The sequence below is a fragment of the Dermacentor silvarum genome, unplaced genomic scaffold (assembly GCF_013339745.2).
Source record: "Dermacentor silvarum isolate Dsil-2018 unplaced genomic scaffold, BIME_Dsil_1.4 Seq270, whole genome shotgun sequence".
NCBI lineage: Eukaryota > Metazoa > Arthropoda > Arachnida > Ixodida > Ixodidae > Dermacentor > Dermacentor silvarum.
The window spans coordinates 8,803-22,173 of NW_023605960.1; the positions used below are offsets into that span (position 1 = coordinate 8,803).

At 42.6% G+C, this 13,371-nt stretch overlaps 2 long non-coding RNA genes across 2 annotated transcripts; one reads left to right on the forward strand and one right to left on the reverse strand.

The window, feature by feature from the left end:
* Window positions 1-3,477: 3,477 nt before the first annotated feature.
* Window positions 3,478-5,989, reverse strand: LOC125941774 (uncharacterized). Its single transcript, XR_007464596.1, has 2 exons — window positions 5,899-5,989; window positions 3,478-5,027 (listed from the first exon to the last, which is right to left on the reverse strand). It is a non-coding gene; the product is annotated as an uncharacterized LOC125941774 (long non-coding RNA).
* LOC125941773 (uncharacterized) lies at window positions 4,878-13,121 on the forward strand. Its single transcript, XR_007464595.1, has 3 exons — window positions 4,878-5,014; window positions 5,884-9,933; window positions 12,213-13,121. It is a non-coding gene; the product is annotated as an uncharacterized LOC125941773 (long non-coding RNA).
* Window positions 13,122-13,371: the final 250 nt, after the last annotated feature.

A 13,371-nucleotide genomic window follows, 5' to 3' on the forward strand; every position in this document is an offset into this window, starting at 1 on the left:
ATGACATTGGCACGTGACCAAGAACCTTCAGTTGCAATGTCACATGACCAAGTGATGGAGTCATCTGACGATGCCACGTGACATGGACGTCGAAATAGTACGAATGTTGATAATATTCGACACGCCCAGAATGCTTTCACATTCAATGCACATATGGAGACTTAAGTGCCTCTGTAACCTTTTGAACATTGGAGGCACTTATCAAGGGGCGCAGTAGCGTCGGCTACCGAGGTTGTGAGATCCATTGCGCGCGCGCCAATGCACATGTTAAAATGTGAACAGACACGCGAAAATGCAGTGATGAAGATGATGATTTATTTATAGATATATAGATGATGATGAGATGATTTATGATGACATGATGAGTTGAGATGACATGATTTATAGATATATAGAGGATGATGATGATTATTTATCCGAATCATATTTGAATGAAAGCGGTGACAACTGGTCACCTAACCTGCTTTATTTAATCAAGTACTCTATACGTGATTTTTCATTCGACAATTTTTGTATACATCTCCTGATTCCTTTTTATTTCTTACTCAAAACTTATTTTTGTACCTTGTACCGCTACCTATGCCAGTTGCAGGCCCGATTATATCAATCTCTTCCCTGCTTTTTTTGTTACCAATAGTCTAAATGGCTTTTGCTGATCTCGACTGTTGACTGGTTGATGCTTGCGTCCACTTTAATTCGAAGTCCTTCTGGAATGTGTACGTTACCCACGGGTCTTACTGGGTGAATCCCTTCCAATCCTCGAGGACGTGCTGAGTAGTCTCTGGGTTTTTGCTGCAGCATACACATGCCTCATATGGTTGTGAATATTTGCTATGGTATGTTTTTCACTTTAGGCAGCCAGCTCGGACCTCAAATAGTAAGGCATTGCCTTTCTGTAATTGTGGAGATTGTACAACGGTAGAACCGCGATGGCATCAAAACAACAGTATGAAAACGAACGCAGGACGACACTGTATGATGACACGACAATGACGAAGACGCCATGTCAACTGTATGAGGGCAATGAGACAACGACGAGTGTATGACTTGAATGGCGTGGCGAATGCTGCATCACGAAGCTTGTGTGACACCGGTGACGTACGTAGACGACGAGGGCTTGGCGATAACGGCGTGATAACGGACGCATGATAGCGACTGTGTGTCGATGACGTAAGGTTAACGACGGCATAAGAACCGCGGCACAATCATAATTGAGTGACGAGAACATAATTACGGTAACAAGGTTGCGGTTTCACCCGAAAGGCGAAACGTCGATTGCAATAGCAAATTATCAGAAAGCTATACGAAGTAAATATATCATTTTATCGGTCGTATAAACTAGTAAACATTCGCTTACTAATTTAGCAATCATGGTGTCACGCGCACACAGGCAAACATGAACAGCTCTCACTCGATGACCGCGAACACTTGCTGTCAATATGCAGGCGTGAGGAAGCGTGGCAATAGCATCGAGCGAATTGACCTTCGTGATGCCTCTCGCGTCAAGGCGAATTAAGCGGTGAGAACACACCGCACATGAAGCTGTAAACCTTCGGCGCGCCTAGACTCTGTCCCCCATCGCAGATCGCGTTCAAGTAGGGCCGGCACGGTCGCGCTCAACGGTGCCATATGAAGCCGCCGCCGGAGGAGAACGCGCCCTCCGCCTCGGTGCCTTGCGTGCGATGGAAGACGGCACTGTTCTTCCCCGCCATCCTTCCTTGCGCCCGCGAGATCGAGCCACCATCCACGGCTCACCGCCACACACTTTCACTGCATACGGCACGCGGCCACGATTATACCGCACTTGGACTTTATGCGGATCATCACGGTGACTCAGACAGCGGAAATGTGCCTGGAGTGTCCATATAATTGCTGTCGCAATAAAATGACGAATAAGCATTTCGATAGAAAGATGAAGGTGGTATGACGACCACGGCATCACAATAATGGGATGAAGTTTCCGGTTTGATGATGATGATGATGTCAAATTGACTGCGTGACCACGAAAGCTTGACAATGGTGGGGCGATCATTGTGTGATGACTGTGTGTTCCATAAGCTATATCACAACTTTTCTCACCTGCATGGTACACTGTTACTGCCGCACGCTCGAACTTCTCGCCGCCTGTTCAACTCCAACACCGTCCAACGCCTTCATGGTTCGACTGTTGCATTCAACAAATCCTTTCTTCCCCCAGCCATTGGAGACTGGAATTGCCTTCCCGAAGCAGTTGCTCTTGAGAGAAATCCAGAAAAATTCAGGCAGTCCTTAACTACACTTTTTGTTAAATAACTTGAACTACGCATTCTTTGTTTTCTCGCACCATTTATGTTACAGGCGTTGTCCAATAGAAGATATTGATTTCCATTTTGCTTTGCACACTTTGGCTTGTATTTAAATGTCCGGTTTTGTGTCACGCTCTTATTATAAGGTATCTCTTCATTTGTTAGCTTATTCCTAATTACTTGCTCCATCCCATCCTTGTGTTTGATCGTTTTTTTTTGCCTTGTGTTTTTCACTGCTCATTACTGTACTTCATTATAAGTGAACAAAATGACAAAAAAATTTGTGTTTGTGCGCTCTGTACTTGTAACGTAGTTGGTTCTTTGTTAAATAGCATTCGCTGCATTATATGTCATTTCAATACTGTTCCCCCCCCCCCCTTATGTAATGCCCTGTTAAGGGTCCTTAAGGGTTAATAAATGATGATGATTGTGTGATGACGATGGCGTGACGATGTCGTAAAAACGGGAGTTTGATAACGTAGCTGGAATTACGACTATGGAAGGCCCACGAAGGCATCACGACGGCGGTGTAACGGCGAGTGCATGACCACTGTATGACGGCGATTGCGTGGTGACGATGACAGCATGACGAGAGCCTGATGACAAAGCTGCTACGAAGACAATGCAAGGACAGCAATGACATCCCGACCAGGAGCACATACCTTGGGCCACAGGATCCGCGTAGAAGGCGTAACGACCAAGGCATGACGAGAGGAAGATCACGAAGCTGGAATGGCCACGACGGCCTCACGACCAGGAGATCGTACTTAGTGGCCCAACCCAAGTAACACAGAACGTAGCGTAAACGTTGCCTGATTGTAACAAATGTCAGGCAACGTTAAACAGCCAACCTCAACGTTGAATGTACGTTGCCAGCTGTACGTTCAAGTGATGTCATAAATAAATGTCACAGCAACGTCCTGACACCCACGTTGTGTCAACGTTGCGTGTAAACATCAATTTAACGTGTAAATGGTATCAATGTAGCAACGTTACAAAACAGCACGTTCCCAGAACGTTGCCGGATGTCACCAATATTGACATTAATGTGATGCCAGGCTGCTGTAGCATTTCGCATGTATACGTTCATGCAACTATAAGATATTGTAATTTTCAACTGAACATTCATCTTTATCATACAGTGAGGTATGGAGATGTATAGTGGTTATGCAGTAATTAATATCTTCTAAGGAACACCATGTTAAATTATGTTTATTATGCTTCTCCACAGATAAGATCTGCTACAAATTATATCAAATGGCAGAAGCATTCACATGGAAAAAATGCTAATTGTTGCAACGGTTCACCTATAGTAGACAAAGTTACGCATAAAAGTATTCCCTTCTTCCACACCAAATGCACAAGACTTTGTGACTGCTTGCACGCCACATGCCCCTAAAAGTGGAAACATTAAGCAAGGGCCATCATGAATAGGCACAAGCCCCATGATACGAGCTGCATAAAAATGACGAACACATGCACACTGCACAGTGGATACACACAGATCATATCTACTTGTCCATATAAAAAACAGTGCATTTTTTTCAGTTCAAGTATAGTTTACATCATAGAAACGGCACTAGAGCAAAGGACTATAAGCCACCAATAGGGCTGCAAACACACCGTACACCAGCGCACATTTGTTTCACACACCACACAGGACACATGCACGCAGCAGACATGTTTTTTTTAGGAGGAATCTTCGCGAGCCGCACGATAAACACAGAAGGTACGGACGACAGGAGTAAAACCCGCGCACATTCAACACACCGACACGAAAGGAAATGCGGACGATACGGGTGTAACCTGCGCCACACGAGCTATCAACCCTCGTGGATTTGATCCTTTCCACCTGAAACAGTTACAACGCACACGAAAACATCGAACACTGCACATCTGTACCTCCGATATCGTGTCAACAATTCCTGAGGCAACAATTCATGTTCACGACATCAGAAAGTTATCTAAAACTAAGTGACGGCGTAGGAAAAGTAGGCAGCATCGCTAAACGTCATGGATTGGCTTCGAGACAGCTTCGAGACAGCCCAAACCGTTCAAATCAGGCCACAGCGACGGCTTGATAAGGATAATCGAAGCTGATCTCGAAGGCCATGCTTATGCTGGCTGCAGATGGCGGAAGCAATTCAAAGGTAAAATACGTTTTAGAATTTCTTTCTACGCCAAACTATAGTGTAAAATATAGATTGTTCTACAGTTATTTTGTCTCGCAACATCTATACGTAGTTGTGTGTAACCCGGCACAAAATTTTAGTATGCGAGTGTACTGGTTAATATTTTTGTCATCACAGAGGCCACAACATTCTCACAAGTATGCAGGTGGCGCTATTGTTTTTCCTCCGTGTTCTGTGATGGCGGTCGTATGTGCGGGGTGCTACGAGCGTCGCGTTTGCTTGATCGTGTGTTTTTGTGTTTGCTGTTATGAAGTAGGTCGCAGTTAGCGTGCACAGAAGTGCCTGAAGATACCTTGTGTCACGCTGCAAACTCGCCGTATGCGTGGCGCGCCAGGCAAATGTGGCCCAACGATTTTATGCCGTGGAGTGCGGTCTCTTTGTTCTCGTTCTGGAAAGTTGGGTGGACGTCGCAAAGAATGTGTGTTAGCGCGCCTCAGCTCGTCCACTACGCAGCGGCATGTATGCGGGGAGTAACATCGTCGACGCAGCACCGGCAACTTGGAGAGTGCTTCGCGACCGCGTCGTACCATTCAAAAGGTAAGTAATCGTGCTGGCTAACTACGCGCGTGTTGTGTGAGCTTCTCGTGTGTGCATAGCGTGCGCGAGCGTATGAAATAGAAGTCCCGCGACAACAGTGATACCTGTGCTGATGCTTGCTGAACGCTGGTTGTCAGCGCTTAGTTACGCAAGTTTATTGCTTCGATGCGAAATTGAAAATCTTGATAAACGTTTTCTTCCGATGAGAAATATAACGTTCGAAAATAATCGTGTTCATCATGTGCGTGCGGCGCGTGAGCTCCCGCTTTTCTCCTGAAGTTGCATAATGACTCATTTGCCTCTTTACCGATTCTTATAGCAATGACGTTTCCTTGCTTACATGGCAAGGAAACTTGTTTCATATCTACTTGTCCAAGGAAACTTGTTTCATATCTACTTGTCCAAGGAAACTTGTTTCCTTGCCATGTTTCCTTGCCTCAACGTTGTAAATAATATCTGCTTACGAAGTTTTCGGTTTACGGCAGCTTTAGAGAAAAAAAATTTAAGCAATCACAGCTTGCTACTAGTCCAACTTACTTTTTAAGACAAGATGTTTTGACATACCTTATACGTAACTAAACATGACAGGGGAAAGTTAAACTGAGTCATGAAAAAAAAATGAATTGTTTTGTAAACAAACATTTCTTTGCTATGTGCTGCTGCGTGTCAATAATTTTACTGTGATCAAAGGGTCCCCATTATCAAGACATTCATCAGTGACTTCTACTTTTTGCTCTGTTGCCACCCTGCAATAATGCAAACATTGTTTTTGTGACTATATTTAGATGCTCCATGCATGTCTAGACAATTTGACAGCTTTATAAAGCTGTGTGCCACTGCTATAAGTTAACACAGAACTTATTTTATAGTGGCGAGGCTGTGACCCATAACAGTGCCTACATAACGGAGGAGCCACCAGACCCCTTGGCTATGCCTGCCGTAGTGCAACGTATAATCTGGATGGTCGGGTCAGGTATGTATGTAGTGTACGTGTTCCAAAAAGTAGCATCTTGGTATCATTTGTGGATAAGTTAATCGACATTAGTCAACACAGCTTACTAAATAGGCCAAATATTTATGCAACTTGCTGTTTATTTGTGTTCATAGCTGTTATGCACACCTTATTGTGTTCTATATAAAAGTAGACCTAACATGTCCTGATGTTAAGTATTTTTTCTTGCATCAATCGCTTGGCTGCAAGTTACATTTTAATTTTGCTTAGTACACACTATTTATTACTTTTCATTTTGGTTTTCTTGTTTTGAAACTGTTTCCTATGCTGTAGGATTTTATTTCCGAATTTTTAGTGTTTACACTACACTCTTGTGCAGCTTCTGCGCATATAAGAATTCAAAGTGTAATGGGCCAGATATGTCATAGGTGTAAGCACACAGTGTGCTTACCATTGTTTAACATTCATATTCACGATTATTTCTGTCTTGTTCCAAGAATAACTGCCACTGGAAAATACACATTTGATGAGCTCAAACTTCTTGAAATGATACATTAAGGCCAGTATTCACTGTGCTGCAGTTACTACAGTTCTGAAGTGTTTTCTAGTAAGCCTGCTTTTTTCTCTCCCATTTTTTAATATTCTTGGCAAGCTATCCCCATTCATGCAAGTAGGCATTGTAGGAGTTGCGAGTCTATGTCCAGTTACATTATTTTTCTCTTTTTTTCAAGTCAATACAGCATAGAACACATAGCTAACTGGTAGGTAGTTCATTGTATTGATGCTCTATTATTAAAAAAGCACACTATTTCGCACATGTCTGCTTGCTCTTGCCATGTTTGCTGGTTATTGCAATGTTGCTCGTCAAATGAATTTGATTTCAACTACACCATACAGAACAGTCTTATTGGCTTTAGTGTAATTTTAATAGTGACAATCAACCAACAAGCCCTAATTCTACAGCTGTCAAGAAGTATTTCTAATACTTTGGGGTCCCTTTCCATATTTTCTGTTTCATCCTGTGTATTTGGTCAGCACAGTGGGCATTCGGTCTATTCATTCTGCTTGGCGCTGCTCAGGTCAGAATATGTTCAACCTGCAAGTCCAAATTATAATGATATGTGTACGACTTCATTTACTGGCTGGATGAATTGAAAAAGCATTATATCTGATTCTAAGAGTATTTTTGTCAAAAATACCAGTGTCTAGAATAAGCATCATATGCACTGCAACTCTTATAGTTTTAAGTTAGGTAGGCAAATATCTATAGGTATGTATACTTGTGCATATACTTTCTACATATTGGCTAGTGTTTTAGCTACACGAAACGGCCTATGTTGTCACTACTCTCAAGTCAAATTTATGGTTGATGCGCCACTTGTTTTTGTTGTGCACTTACACTTCTGTGGTGTCATAAGCACTGTAGATGCCTGACAGCTGAAGTATTGCAGCAGTAGACAGTTTTAGTTTAGCGTACGCTATGTCATTGCGTACGATATAAAATAGTGGGTCATCACTGCGCATGTGCAGAACGCTATCCGACCTCTAGCGTATGCATGCTATTTCTCAGATTTAGCATTACCGTCTGTGCGTGGTTTGCGTAGTTTACGTTAAACATGGCGGTGGTCCCCGCTGCCCACTTCGAATTGAATTTGGCGTGGCTTTTGCAGAATTCGCTTCGTTCGTAGAAAATGACTGTGTAAGCAACTTTCGCTTACCGTCAGGCCGCTTTGACAACAGTGTAATATGGTTAACCTTGTGGAGTTTTCGAGATCGCTTCTCATTTCGAACGACACGAAGCCTAACGAGGGAAACTGACATATATCAGCGCCACCTGTCAGTGAAGTCGAGAGATAGGTGCGACGATGGCATATGGCCTCTGAGATCGGAAGATCTCGCAGGCCAACTAAAACTAATAAATGTGTGCTGTTTAGCGTACGCTGTACTATAGCGTATAGGCGTACGCTATTAGTTGCATATGCTATACTAAAACTGTCTAGTGTTGAAGCTAACTGGCACTTACTATTGCTACAGTATGCCAACAGATACCTATCACCGTATTTGTGCATTTTCTAAGAACCAGCCGTGTTTGCTAGGTGAAATTTGTAGTGTACGTATGAGTTTGCCGGTCAGTTCATGTAACTTTTCAGGATAGAATTTACATGGGGAGGAAAAGGGTACCATACAACATGACTGCTGCTAACTGACCATTTATTTTGATGGAAGGATTAAAAATAGCAACACTGGATGTGTGCTTATGTTGTGCACAATTTCGTTCAGAGGGAAGGCGTAAGTTGTAATATAAAGGCATAAAATCACAATAAATGATATTTGTGTAAAAAGGAAAGTAAATATGGGCGCAGACTAACTTCAATCACTTGTCATCTAGAAAGGACGCCTTTTATTTCATGAATTGATCATGGGGTCTGGCTCGCATGTCTTGTTTATGTGGTATGCCTCACTGATCTCTCGTGTCAATTTTTCACCGTAGGTGAAAACAGATGATCTTAATTCAGCCTGAAGTCCTATCGCGGCAATGCACGGCCAAACTGGATGAGCAAGCTGGTCTCTTGAGTGAAATATGGGAACTTATTTGGCACATTTAGTTACCGGCCAGTCTGCTCTGTGTACATTTGACCAGTTGTGAAAAAAATACAGTGAGCTGCCTCTCATACACACTAGACAAATTTGGTGGTATCTTTAACCAAGCAAACCTCCCTTGCCTGCTCGCCTTTCTGAATTCACTTGTGAACTGTCGTGCATATCCTGCCTACTTTATTTTTCGCTGGAAATGTGCGTGCATAGCAGTCCACATGAGAATTGAGGCTTGCTGAGGTAAAGATGCAACCCAATTTGTCTTGTGTTCGTCAGGGGTAGCATAGTCTGTTCCTTTGATCATGTATATATTCAGTCAAATGTACATGGGGCAGACTGGCTGGTGCCTCAACATGTGCCCAGGAGAGCACCATAATTCACTCAAGGGAGAAATATGTTCGTGCCACTTGACAATGCACTGACACGACTGGTGCTGCGCGCCAAATTTCGATTGTTCCTCTATGGCAACCAATTGACCATCAAAATCAGTGACGAATACCACATTAAGGAAATGGGACATGTGTCAGTTGTAGAGATACAAGCTATACTTTGGCTACCACTAATTGCTGAGAGGGTGATTAGAGACAGTTACTAGGAGAGCTCTTCATCTGGTTGGCTGGCACAAACTGTACCTGTTTCTGCACTGCAAAAAGCTGAAAGACTCTACTTGGGCTCACTGAAACTGCTCTTTAAAATAAATTTGAAACAGGGTAAGCTATATAATTTTGTGTGCAGCCCCCACACTAATGCCACTGGACGTACCTGCCATTTCCGGTTACATTTATCGCACGGTTAGACATATTTCTTTTTGCTACCAGCACTTATTGACATAAAACCGATGGCCTATTGCACAAGCAATAAAAGCACATCAAAACGCTTGGAGTAATGTGAAATTTAGGTAGGTTCATGTAAACAAAGCAAATTAATTGCTTTAATAAGAAAGTTGTGCAGACTGGGTAGGAATAGAACCTGGAGTGTGAAAGGAGCACGCTTCCCTTACGCCACGGCAGCTCTTTGGTTCTGGCTGACTTAAGGTGTGCCTAGTGCGTGTCACACTGTGCACGTCACATTGCAGCCATTTGGTTGACTAAAGGTGCTTTCACGTTCCCACACGCAAGCTGTCTTAATGTGTCTCTGCCATCTTTTATTGCAGGTACACCTAGGAAATGTTGTATACATTGGCAACGATAACTGGGGCCTGTTCCAGTGCCATCGCCGGGATTCCCTGTTCTGCAAAGAACTGACATAACTGATGTGGGGAGCCCTGGCGCTCGGTGTAGGAGTATCACAGGGGCTCCTTGTCGATGCTTGAAGGACGGCAATGCTGTTGAGAAGCCGACATTGAGCCCCGATAAATTGGAAGCTGTGGGTAGTAAGTATCATTCACATTTTTTCAAGTTTTTGTAATGTTTGTAACAATGCATGTATTGCACCGAAATGATTAACTTTTCAGATGCATTTGATGCATATCTTTCGAAATGTGGTACCCCTGAGGAGAAAAAAATCATCTTCTCATGCTTGGTTTTGGCCGAGCGGTTGAATCGAGTGACAAAGTTTTTCGCGTTTAGGTAGCCTAAGAAGAAACAAAAGCAGAATTAACAAACCAGCTTATTTGTGGCTACTCATGAGTTGCATTTCTTTGTTTAAAAGTGCCTGTGAAGTGGCGCTAACCTACTTATCAGGTCCAGAATTTTCGATTAACACCGCTTCCAAAAGCTCGCGTTCTAATTTGGTTTTTTCAAGGCCAGAACTTCCGTATTCGTCATCCGCGGATAGCAACGGCAACTTTTGCAGTGTAGAGCAATATTCAACCCTTCTCCCGATATGCAACACCTGTAGCGTAGTTGTAGCTGGTCGTTCAGGCACTGAATTGCTGTGCAGATGTAGGCAACAACACAAGAGTTAAGACGAGAGACATGCGGCAACTCTTTAACAAAAAGCTTTATTTTTGCTAGCCCATGTTTATAGCTGTCAGTCACTGCATTGCACATGCGCAATTCGCACCCTTAGGAAGAAAGTAAACTGTCTGACAAGTGTACAGAAGGTGTGCTGATACACACAGAGCCAAGTCGCGAAATCTTTTCAGCCTCAATTATTTTACGTGTTAGTTGATCACCGCTTCTGCTGGAAACGGTACACTGAGCAAACGACGGTTCACAGTCACGCGAACTGCAATGACATTCAAGCCTACTGTCACGCACATTTTTCTTGACATTGTATGAGTGTTCTCTCAGCCGGTGATTGATGCAGTGTCCCATTTGACCTATATACTGTTTACCACAAGGGGGATACAATAAACCACATTGCTAACACAGGTGACAAACGGAATTTGGTGTTTTGTTGCATATGTGTGGCGTGCTGTGACATTGCCTTTGATTACACAACTTTAGAATGATATGCAATTTTCTTGATATTGTGAGAGCTTATGAATGTAGGGTATGACGGCCAGTTTTATGTCTGTCAGATGCAGTGACCACATGACCTCTACTCTTAAAAGCGCATGCACCGAGTGGTTGCCATGTGATCACTCCAGTATCTGACTGACTTAAAGTGGCTGTCATACCATACATTCATAAGCTGTCTCACAATATCGTGAAAACTGCAGATTGTTCCAAAGTTAAAGTTGTCTTCTTTGCACCTCAGAAGCTTATAAAGTTGTGTAATCAAAGGAAATGTTTCAGGGCAGCACACAAGTGTAACAAAGCACAAAAATCCGTTCGTCACCTATGTTAGCAACATGAATTACTGTACCCCTCTTTCTTGTGGTAAACAGTACATAGGCCAAACAGGATGCTGTATCAATGACCAGCTGAGAGAACACTCTATAATGTCAAGAAAAACGTGCATGACAGTTGGCTTGCATGTTGTTGCAGTTCATGTGCCAGTGAACCATTGTTTGCTCGGTGTACTGTTGTCAGCAGTAGCGGTGATCAACTAACACGTGAAATTATTGAAGCTGAAAAGATTGCGCGACTTGGCTCTATGTGTGTCAGCATCTGTACACTTTTCAGACAGAGTTGACCTACCTAAGGGTGTGAATTGCGCGTGTGCAATGTGATGAGTGACGGCTATAAACATGGGTCGCTGAAAATAAAGCTTTTTGTTGGAAGTCAGCACACGTCTATTGTCTCGTCTTTTCTGTCGTCAATATCTGTGCTGCAATTCACCAATAAGTTGTACCAACAAGTCAAATTTATCACTCACTCATTGGAACTTTCTTTCATCACGAATGAAATGTGGTTTTGGTACCGTGGTAGAGCATTCACATCATTTGTTAATTTTTGTTTTCTTCAAAGACTGAACTGGATGTAACAAGCAGCCGTGGCATTGCAAGGAAGCTTTATGTTAAAGGAATATATTGATACTAACGTCTTAACTGCTTAGCACAATAAAGGAAGTTGTGGGTATTGTTTATTGTGCTTTCCTTGCTCTTGTGTCCAAACTTATAGCTATAATGGTTAGGTTTTACTGAAATTTGCTTTTTGATGTTTTGCATTATTCTCCTGTGTAAAGTCACTATTGTTTGTTTCACAGTTATGCGAAGCTTAAGTTGTTTGTAAGCATTTTTATAGCCTGTTTTCACAGTAAACATGGCTTACTTCAGTGTTTCAGATGGCACTTTATAGTTTGATGTAATTGATGTCTCTGCAGGTTACCGCATTATTGACTTGGAAACCAGTGAGGTCTGGATGCAAGTGAAGCTACCGAGGGAGGCATGTGTGCATCACTTGTGCTGCTGGCCATCCTCTGCAAAAGTGATGGCTGGCAGTCAGTGCTTGGATGACTTTCTGTTACTCTACGCCTTGGGCTGTGTTGACTACTTCACACTTGCTGCCATGTCTGCAAGCTTAGGCAAAAAGACCGGCTGGATGCTTGGCAGGAGATAGTATCCAACCGCAGTGTTACTGTGTTGTGTTGTACATTACAAAGTGATGGAGGACAGTATTTGTGCTGTTATTAAGAAGTATAAATTGTGTTCTGCCATTGAAATAAGGGAACTCGACACAAAGCAAAAGATTTCGAAGTCTGACCTACATGGGAAAGCAAAATATATTGTGTTGTAGTTGTAGCTGTTAGTAGAGTCTTAATATGCGATAGAAGACCTTGATGTTTAATAGAAAATATATTTAAGTGTGTTATCAGTGTGTTATCAGTGTTTAAGTTACTGTTATGTGTCATTTGTTTGCCAGGATGATGTAAGCAGACAGTAAATAAATGCATGGTTTGAGATTATAACCAGGTTTGTCTATGGCATTCACTATTATTTAAGGTGGACGAATGCATATTCATGGGTGCATATTCAACCACCACATTCCTCCTGCACAAACAATTCCTACATACTAGCGTTTGGTCTTAGCAGCTGATGTTGGCTATTATACAATTTCTTGAAAGCACATGCAGCTACCGACACATGATTTTTAGAGCAGTAAGTCGGAAGCAAAGACTGATTTTTTTCTGTGGTCTAAGCTTAAATGATATGTTTAAGGAAAGGAACATTTGTGGAATATATTTACTTTCCTGCTGCGAGAACCTTTATACGAGAACCTCTGCACATTGGACGTGCATGCTGCTTCTCTTGCTGTTATAGCCAAAATGAAAAATTGTTCTTATGAACCACTTTGCAGCTTTGCATTGTGCACTTTTACTTGCAGTTAGCATTTATATGCTGTGCTATGGACAACAGCAAGACAAGTCAGGCAAACCACCATGTGAAACACTTTAAAGATTCTGCCTTAGGGCGCGTTGGTACTATATATAGTGCAAGACAGATGAGCTGCCCGTACAGCAGCGCTGTCAGCATTACACGGCT